Source organism: Oncorhynchus masou, unplaced genomic scaffold (genome assembly GCF_036934945.1).
Source record: "Oncorhynchus masou masou isolate Uvic2021 unplaced genomic scaffold, UVic_Omas_1.1 unplaced_scaffold_714, whole genome shotgun sequence".
Classification (NCBI taxonomy): Eukaryota; Metazoa; Chordata; class Actinopteri; order Salmoniformes; family Salmonidae; genus Oncorhynchus; species Oncorhynchus masou.
Genome location: NW_027013609.1, coordinates 372,302 through 383,449, shown reverse-complemented (window position 1 = coordinate 383,449; position 11,148 = coordinate 372,302). Strand labels below are relative to the sequence as shown.

The following is an 11,148-nucleotide window of genomic DNA, read 5'->3' as shown; positions in this document are numbered from 1 at the left end:
GTGCGCGGATTCATTGTAACCACTCCCACTCGTGGCTGGTGGAAAATTACCAGCAACAGGCTCACGAGTCAGGCGATTGTATTGTGGACTGTATCTCCTTTACCTAATGTAAACACGTTTCATCTTTGTATCTCGTGTAGGTTGCACAGCACAGACTAGTGAATTGCAATGTCATGATCACAACAAAACAGCGTGATGGTGAGCTGGGTCGATAACGAAACGAAATGCTGTTGATAAGTCACACATCCTTTTGCAATGGATACAGTGTTGGAAAAATACATTTCTCTAAACGTCAATCAAGTCAAGGCTATTGTGCAATACTAGCGACACTTCCTCAAGTTGCAAAGTGATTGTTGATTGTTAACAAACGCGCACACAATGGCAAAACAATATTGAAAGCACTATTTGCCATTCACGTTGGAGGCATTGAAAAGTCCATTCTGCTTGATCGGAATCCGCCCTCTTTTTTCTGACCACGGGCGGAGCAGTCGCGTGGGTGCCTGGACGAATTTAAATTGATTGACAACAGAGTTACCCAATAGAGTTCAAGCAACGATGTCCGTAAAAAACAACTTCACCAATGGGAGTGTAAAATGGGCGTGACGTTAGTCCAAACTTTCCGCGGCGCCATCGGCTGAAAACTAAACCGAGATGGAATCTCCCAGTCTGAACCGGTTTCAACCGGTTATGTGAGTTAGTTGCTTCAACGAGGAGAAGAGGCGCAGGAATACAATCTCTCAAACCGCCCCGCTGCAACAAAAAACAACATTATAGTTAAAGAATTAAATTGTAAATTAAGATTTATTTTTATTTCGTAAAATGAATCGGAGTATATTATTGAGCGTACCGTGATAATAGTTGCGGAATCCACATCTGTGATCCTTATTAACTAGCCATCAATATACACCTTCTGGAATTGGAGCCAGCTAACGTGTCAGAGATAACAGTAACGTTAGCCAGTCTATTTCTGACTAAACAACAACGATATTGTATATCACCTTGTAGCAAGCTTCCCTGTGGGGAAAAAAGCCAATCTTCTTTCAGTCAGAGGCTTGGACTTTTGGTAGGTAACTCAGGGGTGCAAAGTAGCATTTGACTTGGGGGGGGTAGAAAAAAATATTTTAGACTTTAATTTCACTTTTGGAATGTAAAATCCAGAGAGCATCCAGTAATAAAGTGTAACTACTAGTTAGGTAAGTAAGTGGCAACGTTGCTGTGTGATGCACTTTACAAGGGATGCTGGTGTGTGAGAAAGTCCGCGAGGGGTGGGTGTGAGTGGTGTGGTGATGATAGCAAGCAATGCTGAGGACTGGGGGGACGACAAACAAAAAAAATAATGAATTAATTCATCCAGTCCTTCCTCAGAAACAGCGTCCGTGGTGTGAGCGGATGTATTTTGTTGCTAGTTTTCTAACGTTAATTGTGCTAACTTTACCAGTGATGCGCCGTGTTTGGACGGCAAAGTTAGTTGTTATTTTAGTAAGGCATAAAAACATTAAGATGCATTAGGGTCATGGCTACTTTTCAAACTTATATAAAAGAAGCTATTTTGTTAGGCGTGTATTACTAGCTGTACAGTTAACTGTCTGGGTAGTAAAGGACGCAAGCCTTCCTTTGATAAGCGTGGAGGGAGGGGTAGGGGGAGGCGTGTGTCTGGGAGTCAGGGTGATGATAGCCTGCTATGGAGGACCACACGTTTTCTCTGGTGACATAGACTTCCTTTTGTCTTGGTATCAACGACAGTCCTATCAATAGCTTGGCATCGAATCAGAATGTAGCCAGGGCAATGCGCTGGTGGTGCTGTGTGTATTTACTATTTTACATTTTTTTAATCGAATTGAGATCGTTGAATTTTCCGCCAATTGAAACGAACTTGTAAACTAGCCTTACCTGTTTCCAGTTTCGCTAAGTTGTTATCGTTTACGAAGTGTTGCAGGTAATGGATAAATGTCACGTGGGCTGCTTAGCGCATGTTTTATTGCCGCGTTCAAATATACTGGGAACTAGTACATCTCCGACGTACCGACTTCAGCTGTCGGGAAAAAAACGATCTCTGACTGGGAAAAATCGATTTGAATAGTCATCAAACTCGGGACGTCGGGCCTCCTTCTAGAGCTCCGACTTTCCCACCCGAAGATCAATGATGTCATGATTTGACTTTGTATTTTTCCATGCACCCAGTTGTTTTGAACGCGGCATTATATAGACCTGGAACGCACCCAATAATGCCTAACGTTAACTACAGGGTCACACGGTAGATAAACTGATTGATATAAGACGATAAAGCAGCTTATTTCAGTATTCTTCTACATTCATCAGTGTTTACTGTAACATTTTAAGGTGTGTTTGAACTTCAAAATAGCCACGCCTGGCAGGTGCAGATGTAAACAAAGTGACGTTCTGTGGCACGTGGTTAAATTGTGTTATGGAGGTGGCATGATAATGTGATATTTTCAGTATGTCACACATGTTTGTTTATTAAACGATATCAGAAAAAGCTTTTTATGAATTGTCAAAATACAACTGTCAGAATGTTCCTTTATGGAAAGCGTATATGCCTGATCTAAACTTAGCTGTCATTGTGTTTGTTTTCAGTGTATTTTCTTATTTATAGCTTTGAGTAGTTTGTGTGACAAGATATAACTTATTGGAAAAAGTGAGCAAGGGGCCAGCTCATGTCATGCTTGTTTACTAGTGGAGATGAGGAGGAGGGGTGTGTCACAGGAGGTTGCTGTGAGGAGGACAGCTCATACTAATGTCTGGAATAGAATGGTATCAAACGCATGGAAGCTGCGTGTTTGATGAGTTCGACATCTTTACATTGATTCCTTTGCTGCCATCACTTTGAGCCATCCTCCCCAATTTAAGGAGCCACCAACATCCTGTGCATGTATGTAACTGACTGGGGAGCAGGGGAAGGGGGTTGGGAGAGGTGGTGAGCTGGTTGGAATGCTCCATTCATTCACATGACTCTCTGCCTGTTGCTGTTGAATGTTTTCTCTGCCTCTGTCAGTCATAACACACACACACACAGTCTAACCCCCTCCTTGCTGTCCATCCTTGCAGAGCTCCATGCCAGCAGTTATGACAGTGTTAGCAGACCATGCAGCGCAGCAGCTGCTAGACTTCAGCCAGAAACTAGACATCAACCTGTTGGACAACGTGGTCAACTGTCTGTACCACGGGGTCGGAACACAGGTAAGTAGTGCTGACCCTTGACCTCTCCCCCTTACTACAACTGACTCCCCCCCTTACTACAACTGACTCCCCCCCCCTTACTACCACTGACTTACCCCCCCTTACTACCACTGACTTCCCCCCTTACTACCACTGACTTCCCCCCTTACTACCACTGACTTCCCCCCATACTACCACTGACTCCTCCCCCTTACTACCACTGACTTACCCCCTCCCCCTTACTACCCACGGACTACCACTGACTCCCCCCTTACTACCATTGACTTTACCATTGACTTTCCAGATGGATGTACTTACTCTGACTGAGATATGTGGCATGTCCCACCTAGCTATCTTCAGATGGATGTACTTACTCTGACTGAGATATGTGGCATGTCCCACCTAGCTATCTTCAGATGAATGTACTGACTCTGACTGAGATATGTGGTTGTCCCACCTAGCTATCTTCAGATGAATGTACTGACTATGACTGAGATATGTGGTTGTCCCACCTAGCTATCTTCAGATGAATGTACTGACTCTGACTGAGATATGTGGTTGTCCCACCTAGCTATCTTCAGATGAATGTACTGACTCTGACTGAGATATGTGGCATGTCCCACCTAGCTATCTTCAGATGAATGTACTGACTCTGACTGAGATATGTGGCTTGTCCCACCTAGCTATCTTCAGATGAATGTACTGACTCTGACTGAGATATGTGGTTGTCCCACCTAGCTATCTTCAGATGGATGTACTTACTCTGACTGAGATATGTGGCATGTCCCACCTAGCTATCTTCAGATGGATGTAGTTACTCTGACTGAGATATGTGGTTGTCCCACCTAGCTATCTTCAGATGGATGTACTGACTATGACTGAGATATGTGGTTGTCCCACCTAGCTATCTTCAGATGAATGTACTGACTCTGACTGAGATATGTGGTTGTCCCACCTAGCTATCTTCAGATGAATGTACTGACTCTGACTGAGATATGGTTGTCCCACCTAGCTATCTTCAGATGGATGTACTGACTCTGACTGAGATATGTGGTTGTCCCACCTAGCTATCTTCAGATGGATTCAGATGAATGTACTAGCTATCTTCAGATGGATGACTGAGATGTGTGGTTGTCCCACCTAGCTATCTTCAGATGAATGTACTGACTCTGACTGAGATATGTGGTTGTCCCACCTAGCTATCTTCAGATGGATGTACTGACTCTGACTGAGATATGTGGTTGTCACCTAGCTATCTTCAGATGAATGTACTTACTCTACTGAGATATGTGGTTGTAGCTACTTCTGGATTAGAGTGTTTGCTTTAGATGAGCTAAAATGTAACTGTGTTGTCAAGTAACCACAAAGTTAATGGAGTTTTTGCGGGATTTGTAATTTTGCTATGATGGTCGCTTGCTCAGGTGCCTTGCAAGGTTTTACTTATAGTTTTGGAGGACAGATAGAAGAACAGGAGATACAAGTTACTATTGTAGAAAATAATGTCTGAAATTGTGATGTATTAACAGGGACAGCTTTTCTATCACACTTTGTCATTGGTTGAAGGGTTTAAGTTGAAATGCATCTGCCTTTTAAATGTTGTGTGTGTGCAGGGCATAAAATGTACCGGTCACTCACGTTTTGGTGTGCCAGTCACTCACGTTTTGGTGTGCCAGTCACTCACGTTTTGGTGTGCCGGTCACTCACGTTTTGGTGTGCTGGTCACTCACGTTTTGGTGTGCCGGTCACTCACGTTTTGGTGTACCGGTCACTCACGCTTTGGTGTACCGGCCACTCACGTTTTGGTGTACCGGTCACTCACGTTTTTTGGTGTACCGGCCACTCACGTTTTGGTGTACCGGCCACTCACGTTTTGGTGTACCGGCCACTCACGTTTTTACCAGACAAAATATATATTTATTTTCTGTTAAAAATGGCAGAAATGGATGAGAATGCTTTATAATCTAAAATAATAAATGTATTACTAGTAAGAAGTAATGTGGTATAGTTCTTATTTATTTCATTTTTTAAACCAATATGCCAACGTTTATATGTACACTACCATTTAAAAGTTTGGGGTCACTTAGAAATGTCCTTGTTTTTGAAAGAAAAGCACATTTTTTGTCCATTAAAATAACATCAAATTGATCAGAAATACAGTGTAGACATTGTTAATGTTTTAAAATGACTATTGTAGCTGGAAACGGCAGATTTTTTTTTATTGGAATATCTACATAGGTGTACAGAGGCCCATTATCAGCAACCATCACTCCTGTGTTCCAATGGCACGTTATGTTAGCTAAAGTTTATCATTTTAAAGGCTAATTGATCATTAGAAAACCCTTTTGCAATTATGCTAGCTGCCCTTCTAGGCAGGAGTTGCTCTGTCCAGTGTCTGTGTTTGCCCATCTTAATCTTTTCGTTTTATTGGCCAGTCTGAGATATGGCTTTGTCTTTGCAACTCTGCCTAGAAGGTCAGCATCCCGGAGTCGCCTCTTCACTGTTGACATTGAGACTGGTGTTTTGCGGGTAATATTTAATGAAGCTGCCAGTTGAGGACTTGTGAGGCGTCTGTTTCTCAAACTAGACACTCTAATGTACTTGTCCTCTTGCTCAGTTGTGCACCGGGGCCTCCCACTCCTCTTTCTATTCTGGTTAGAGCCAGTTTGCTCTGTTCTGTGAAGGGAGTAGTACATAGCGTTGTACGAGATCTTCAGTTTCTTGGCAATTTCTCCGGTGGAATAGCCTTCATTTATCAGAACAAGAATAGACTGACAAGTTTCAGAAGAAAGTTATTAGTTTCTGGCCATTTTGAGCCTGTAATCGAACCCACAAATGCTGATGCTCCAGATACTCAACTAGTCTAAAGAAGGCCAGTTTTATTGCTTCTTTAATCAGAACAGTTTTCAGCTGTGCTAACATAATTGCAAAATGGTTCTCTAATGATCAATTAGCCTTTTAAAATTATAAACTTTAGCTAACACAACGTGCCATTGGAACACAGGAGTGATGGTTGCTGATAATGGGCCTCTGTGCGCCTATGTAGATATTCCATTAAAAGTCAGCCATTTCCAGCTACAATAGTCATTTACAACATTAATTAACAAAGTTTACACTGTATCTCTGATCAGTTTGATGTTATTTTAATGGTCAAAAATGTGCTTTTCTTTCAAAAACAAGGACATTTCTAAGTGACCCCAAACTTTTGAATGGTAATGTATATATTCTTGTTCCATCCCTTTAGATTGTGTGTATTAGGAAGTTGGTGTGGAATTGTTAGATTTGTGTGTATTGGGTAGTTGTTGTGGAATTGTTAGATTACTTGTTAGATTTGTGTGTGTTAGGTAGTTGTTGTGGAATTGTTAGATTACTTGTTAGATTTGTGTGTGTTAGGTAGTTGTTGTGGAATTGTTAGATTACTTGTTAGATTTGTGTGTGTTAGGTAGTTGTTGTGGAATTGTTAGATTACTTGTTAGATGTTACTGCACTGTCGGAACTAGAAACACAAGCATTTCACTGCACTGCACTAACCCTGTGTATGTGACCAATAACATCTGCTAACCCTGTGTATGTGACCAATAACATCTGCTAACCCTGACCAATAACATCTGCTAATGTGACCAATAACATCTGCTAACCCTGTGTATGTGACCAGTAAGATTTGGTTTGAAATGGACATCTTATCGCCAATGCCAGTATCTACCTGCATTTTGGCAGGTGGCGGTCTTCATTTTTGGAGGCTGTGTGTGTGTGTGTGTGTGTGTGTGTGTGAAAGGTGTGTGCCTATGTTTCAAAATGGTATTCATCCATTTCTGTACCTGCGATTGCAGCAAAGGCTGGCTCAGGAGGTTCTGGACCCAGCTGAAAGAACCCGGATGCTGGGACCAGAGTGGACACCATACTGGAGTTCTCCCCCAGAGCATGAACACCAAAGTAAGTCAAAACCCCGCAGGGAGCACCCCCGTTGGTGGAGGGTCCAGCACTCCAGCTGTGAGGAAGTTAGGTGCTGGTAGTTACAACTCCTTGTCACTCAGTCGGTAGAGCACTACGCTGCAAACGCCCAGGATAGTGGGTTCCATTTCCCCACGTCACGTGTATGTAAACATGTACGCACACATGACTAAAAGTGGATTTGGATGAAAACGTCTGCTAAATGTCAGATGCAGTGTTGTCACTTAGGCCCTTTCCCCCTTGAGGAGCATATGGCATCAACAGCAGCGCCTTACATAGAACAACAACTTTACACAGGGTTCGATGGATCAAACTAAAACACACACACACTCAAAAGTAGGTTATCGTTTAGTTTTGTCTGCTGAGCCCAATGGTAGGTTATCGTGTAGTTCTGTCTGCCGAGCCCAATGGTAGGTTATCGTGTAGTTCTGTCTGCCGAGCCCTGTCGTTCTCCCTATGTCACAAATTATCTGATTTGATAGAATTTTTATAGAATATTTCTGGAGGGATGGTTGGTTGTTTTGGTCTGTGTTTGGGAGTTGTAACACTGATGTAGGTTTACTCTGTTACTCCTCCTTAGAGACCCCCTACCCCCCCCCCATTCACCGTCAGCTTGAGTCAAACTAGGCATCTCCACAGTGAAATAGCTTAGTATGGTACTCACTACACGTGAAATACCTTAGTATGGTACTCACTACACGTGAAATACCTTAGCATGGTACTCACTACACGTAAATACCTTAGTATGGTACTTACTAATGTAAATACCTTAGTATGGTACCACTACACGTGAATACCTTAGTATGGTACTCACTACACGTAAATAACTTAGTATGGTACTCACTGCACGTGAAATACTTTAGCATGGTACTCACTACTACTGCTCACAATCATAGTGAGCAGTAGTAGCGGCGTCTTTTTTGTAGGCACTAACGAGGATAAGTCCCCGGGGCCGTTGGGCAATCCATTGGGGGAGATTAATGTTTTTGTTGTTGTCTAAACGCTGAAAATATAACTTATGTTTTGTTCTATGAGATAATCTTCATCAGTTAAAACACATTTTTCTGAATTTTTTAAGAATTTATGTAAATCAAAAATAAGCTACCGTTGTGCTGACAATGTAAAACATGTTAAATACGCTGCAGGCACAGCTTCACAACTTCATAGCCGATAAATAGCCATGTAACACAGCCAGAGAATGTTTTAGTTGTGATACTACCAAGTTAGTATGTTATAATATTTGCCTCCCCAGATGGTTTGGTTAGTTGTAAAGGGGTACGCACAGGAGGGGGAGATGCCATGCTTAGCTTACCTTATAAGAGCTTCCCGAAGTCTCCTCTCTTGACAACACCGTTCGGAGGTAACGATAAAACAAGCCCTCCCGCCTGAAGAGCAAACAATAGACCAGCCTGGTAAGCAGAAAGATCACTACCTTGTTAAGCTGAGTAGTGGCGTGAACATCTTTGTGACCTCATGTTGTTCCATTTCTGTGACAGTTGGCAACAGACTTTTTCTGACCACATAAAGGCTTCATAGTCCCTAAAGGTCATTGGTAACGGACTGATATTATCTCATAGAACAAAACATACATAAGTTCTCCTAAGCCTGTGGTCACCTCCAGACCTTGTGTTCTGTTATATGTCCCCAAAAGCCCATTCATTTCCCCAATAGGAAGGGCCAATGAAGCAGAGAGTAGAGAATGCTAACTCATTTCTGTTTTTTAGTACTACAAGCCGGTGAGCTCTCTTCCTTCCTTGCACTCGCATACAGCTCATAGCCTACATACTGAAAACCTACGCACACGTCCAAATCAACTTGACAACCCAATGATGGGTAGTACTTTCCAGTTTATTTGGCAAAACAAACACACATATTAAGGTGGGCAAAGGGAGGGCTTCTCCTGTCCCAGTATTTGTTTAACCATCAAAGAGGCTCTTGTATAGATCTCTGTATTTTCTATAAGTGTTCAAAATGAAATGTCAATTTGAAGTTTTCCTCAAAGTGATGGTTGCCTTTGCCTTTTTGTTGTTGCCTGTTGCCCTTCAACCCCGACATCCATTACTAATGTCTTGAGTTGATCTACCAACAGTCTTGTTATAGTTTCAAATTCATTTACTTGTCCCAAAATGAGGTCTTTAGAGGAAAAGACAGGAAAGAAGGAATCACAAAAGGTAAAACACCTCTTGGATTTGTCTAAATTCTGCATTCACCTTTTTTTCCTCTCTCCATTTATTGTCAAAATAACAGACAACAACAGTGCATCATTTTCTTTGACAAAAACACTTGTTGTGAACATTTTTTTTTTTTTTTAGTAATTGATAACTACTTTCAAATAATTTTGTTTTCCTAAAGAAACTGAATTGAATTAATTCAAGTTGTTACTACTTCCTATTTGCTATTGATATGAATCCTAATGTTCCGTTATGTTGATTGGTTGTAATAGGAGGAAAAGGGGTGTGTCTTCCTGTGCACCTTGAAACTGCTAGGCTTTGACGGCAGGCTGACACAAGGTCTACCCTTTTCATTCCCTTTGACTCTGTTCTGTTCAGCACTTTCTATTACACCTGCTTCAGTGGGGTACAGACTGCAGTCAGTCAGTCATTAGGGAGTGGGGTACAGACTGAAGTCATTAGGGAGGAAGGAGTGGGGTACAGACTGAAGTCAGTCAGTCATTAGGGGAGAGGAAGTGGGGTACAGACTGCAGTCAGTCAGTCATTAGGGAGGAAGGAGTGGGGTACAGACTGGAGTCTGTCAGTCATTAGGGAGGAAGGAGTGGGGTACAGACTGCAGTCAGTCAGTCATTAGGGAGGAAGGAGTGGGGTACAGACTGGAGTCTGTCAGTCATTAGGGAGGAAGGAGTGGGGTACAGACTGGAGTCTGTCAGTCATTAGGGAGGAAGGAGTGGGGTAAAGCCTGAAGTCAGTCAGTCAGTAGGGAGGAGGAAGTGGGGTACAGACTGGAGTCAGTAGGGAGGAAGGAGTGGGGTAAAGCCTGAAGTCAGTCAGTCAGTAGGGAGGAGGAAGTGGGGTACAGACTGAAGTCATTAGGGAGGAAGGAGTGGGGTACAGACTGAAGTCTGTCAGTCATTAGGGAGGAAGGAGTGGGGTACAGACTGGAGTCTGTCAGTCATTAGGGAGGAAGGAGTGGGGTAAAGCCTGAAGTCAGTCAGTCAGTAGGGAGGAGGAAGTGGGGTACAGACTGGAGTCAGTAGGGAGGAAGGAGTGGGGTAAAGCCTGAAGTCAGTCAGTCAGTAGGGAGGAGGAAGTGGGGTACAGACTGGAGTCATTAGGGAGGAGGGAGTGGGGTAAAGCCTGAAGTCAGTCAGTCATTAGGGAGGAGGAAGTGGGGTACAGACTGGAGTCAGTAGGGAGGAAGGAGTGGGGTAAAGCCTGAAGTCAGTCAGTCAGTAGGGAGGAGGAAGTGGGGTACAGACTGGAGTCAGTAGGGAGGAAGGAGTGGGGTAAAGCCTGAAGTCAGTCAGTCAGTAGGGAGGAGGAAGTGGGGTACAGACTGGAGTCAGTAGGGAGGAAGGAGTGGGGTAAAGCCTGAAGTCAGTCAGTCAGTAGGGAGGAGGAAGTGGGGTACAGACTGGAGTCAGTAGGGAGGAAGGAGTGGGGTAAAGCCTGAAGTCAGTCAGTCATTAGGGAGGAGGAAGTGGGGTACAGACTGGAGTCAGTAGGGAGGAAGGAGTGGGGTAAAGCCTGAAGTCAGTCAGTCAGTAGGGAGGAGGAAGTGGGGTACAGACTGCAGTCAGTAGGGAGGAAGGAGTGGGGTACAGACTGCAGTCAGTAGGGAGGAAGGAGTGGGGTACAGACTGCAGTCAGTAGGGTCAATCTTACAGTAATATTGATGAGAGGTCTCGTAGTGAGCGACGTGATATTTCACCTGAAGGGATCACAACTCTCTCTCTGTCTCTTTGTCTCTCTCTCTTCTCTCTCTGTCTCCGTCTCTCACTCTGTCTCTCTCTGTCTCTCTGTCTCTCCTCTCTTCTGTCTCTCTCTCTGTCTCTCTCTCTCGCTCTGT

General features: G+C 43.4%; 1 long non-coding RNA gene across 1 annotated transcript; it reads left to right on the top strand.

Moving 5' to 3' along the window:
* Positions 1–670: 670 nt before the first annotated feature.
* Positions 671–7,028, top strand: LOC135537155 (uncharacterized). Its single transcript, XR_010455133.1, has 3 exons — positions 671–1,063; positions 3,067–3,198; positions 7,005–7,028. It is a non-coding gene; the product is annotated as an uncharacterized LOC135537155 (long non-coding RNA).
* The last annotated feature ends 4,120 nt before the right edge of the window (positions 7,029–11,148 follow it).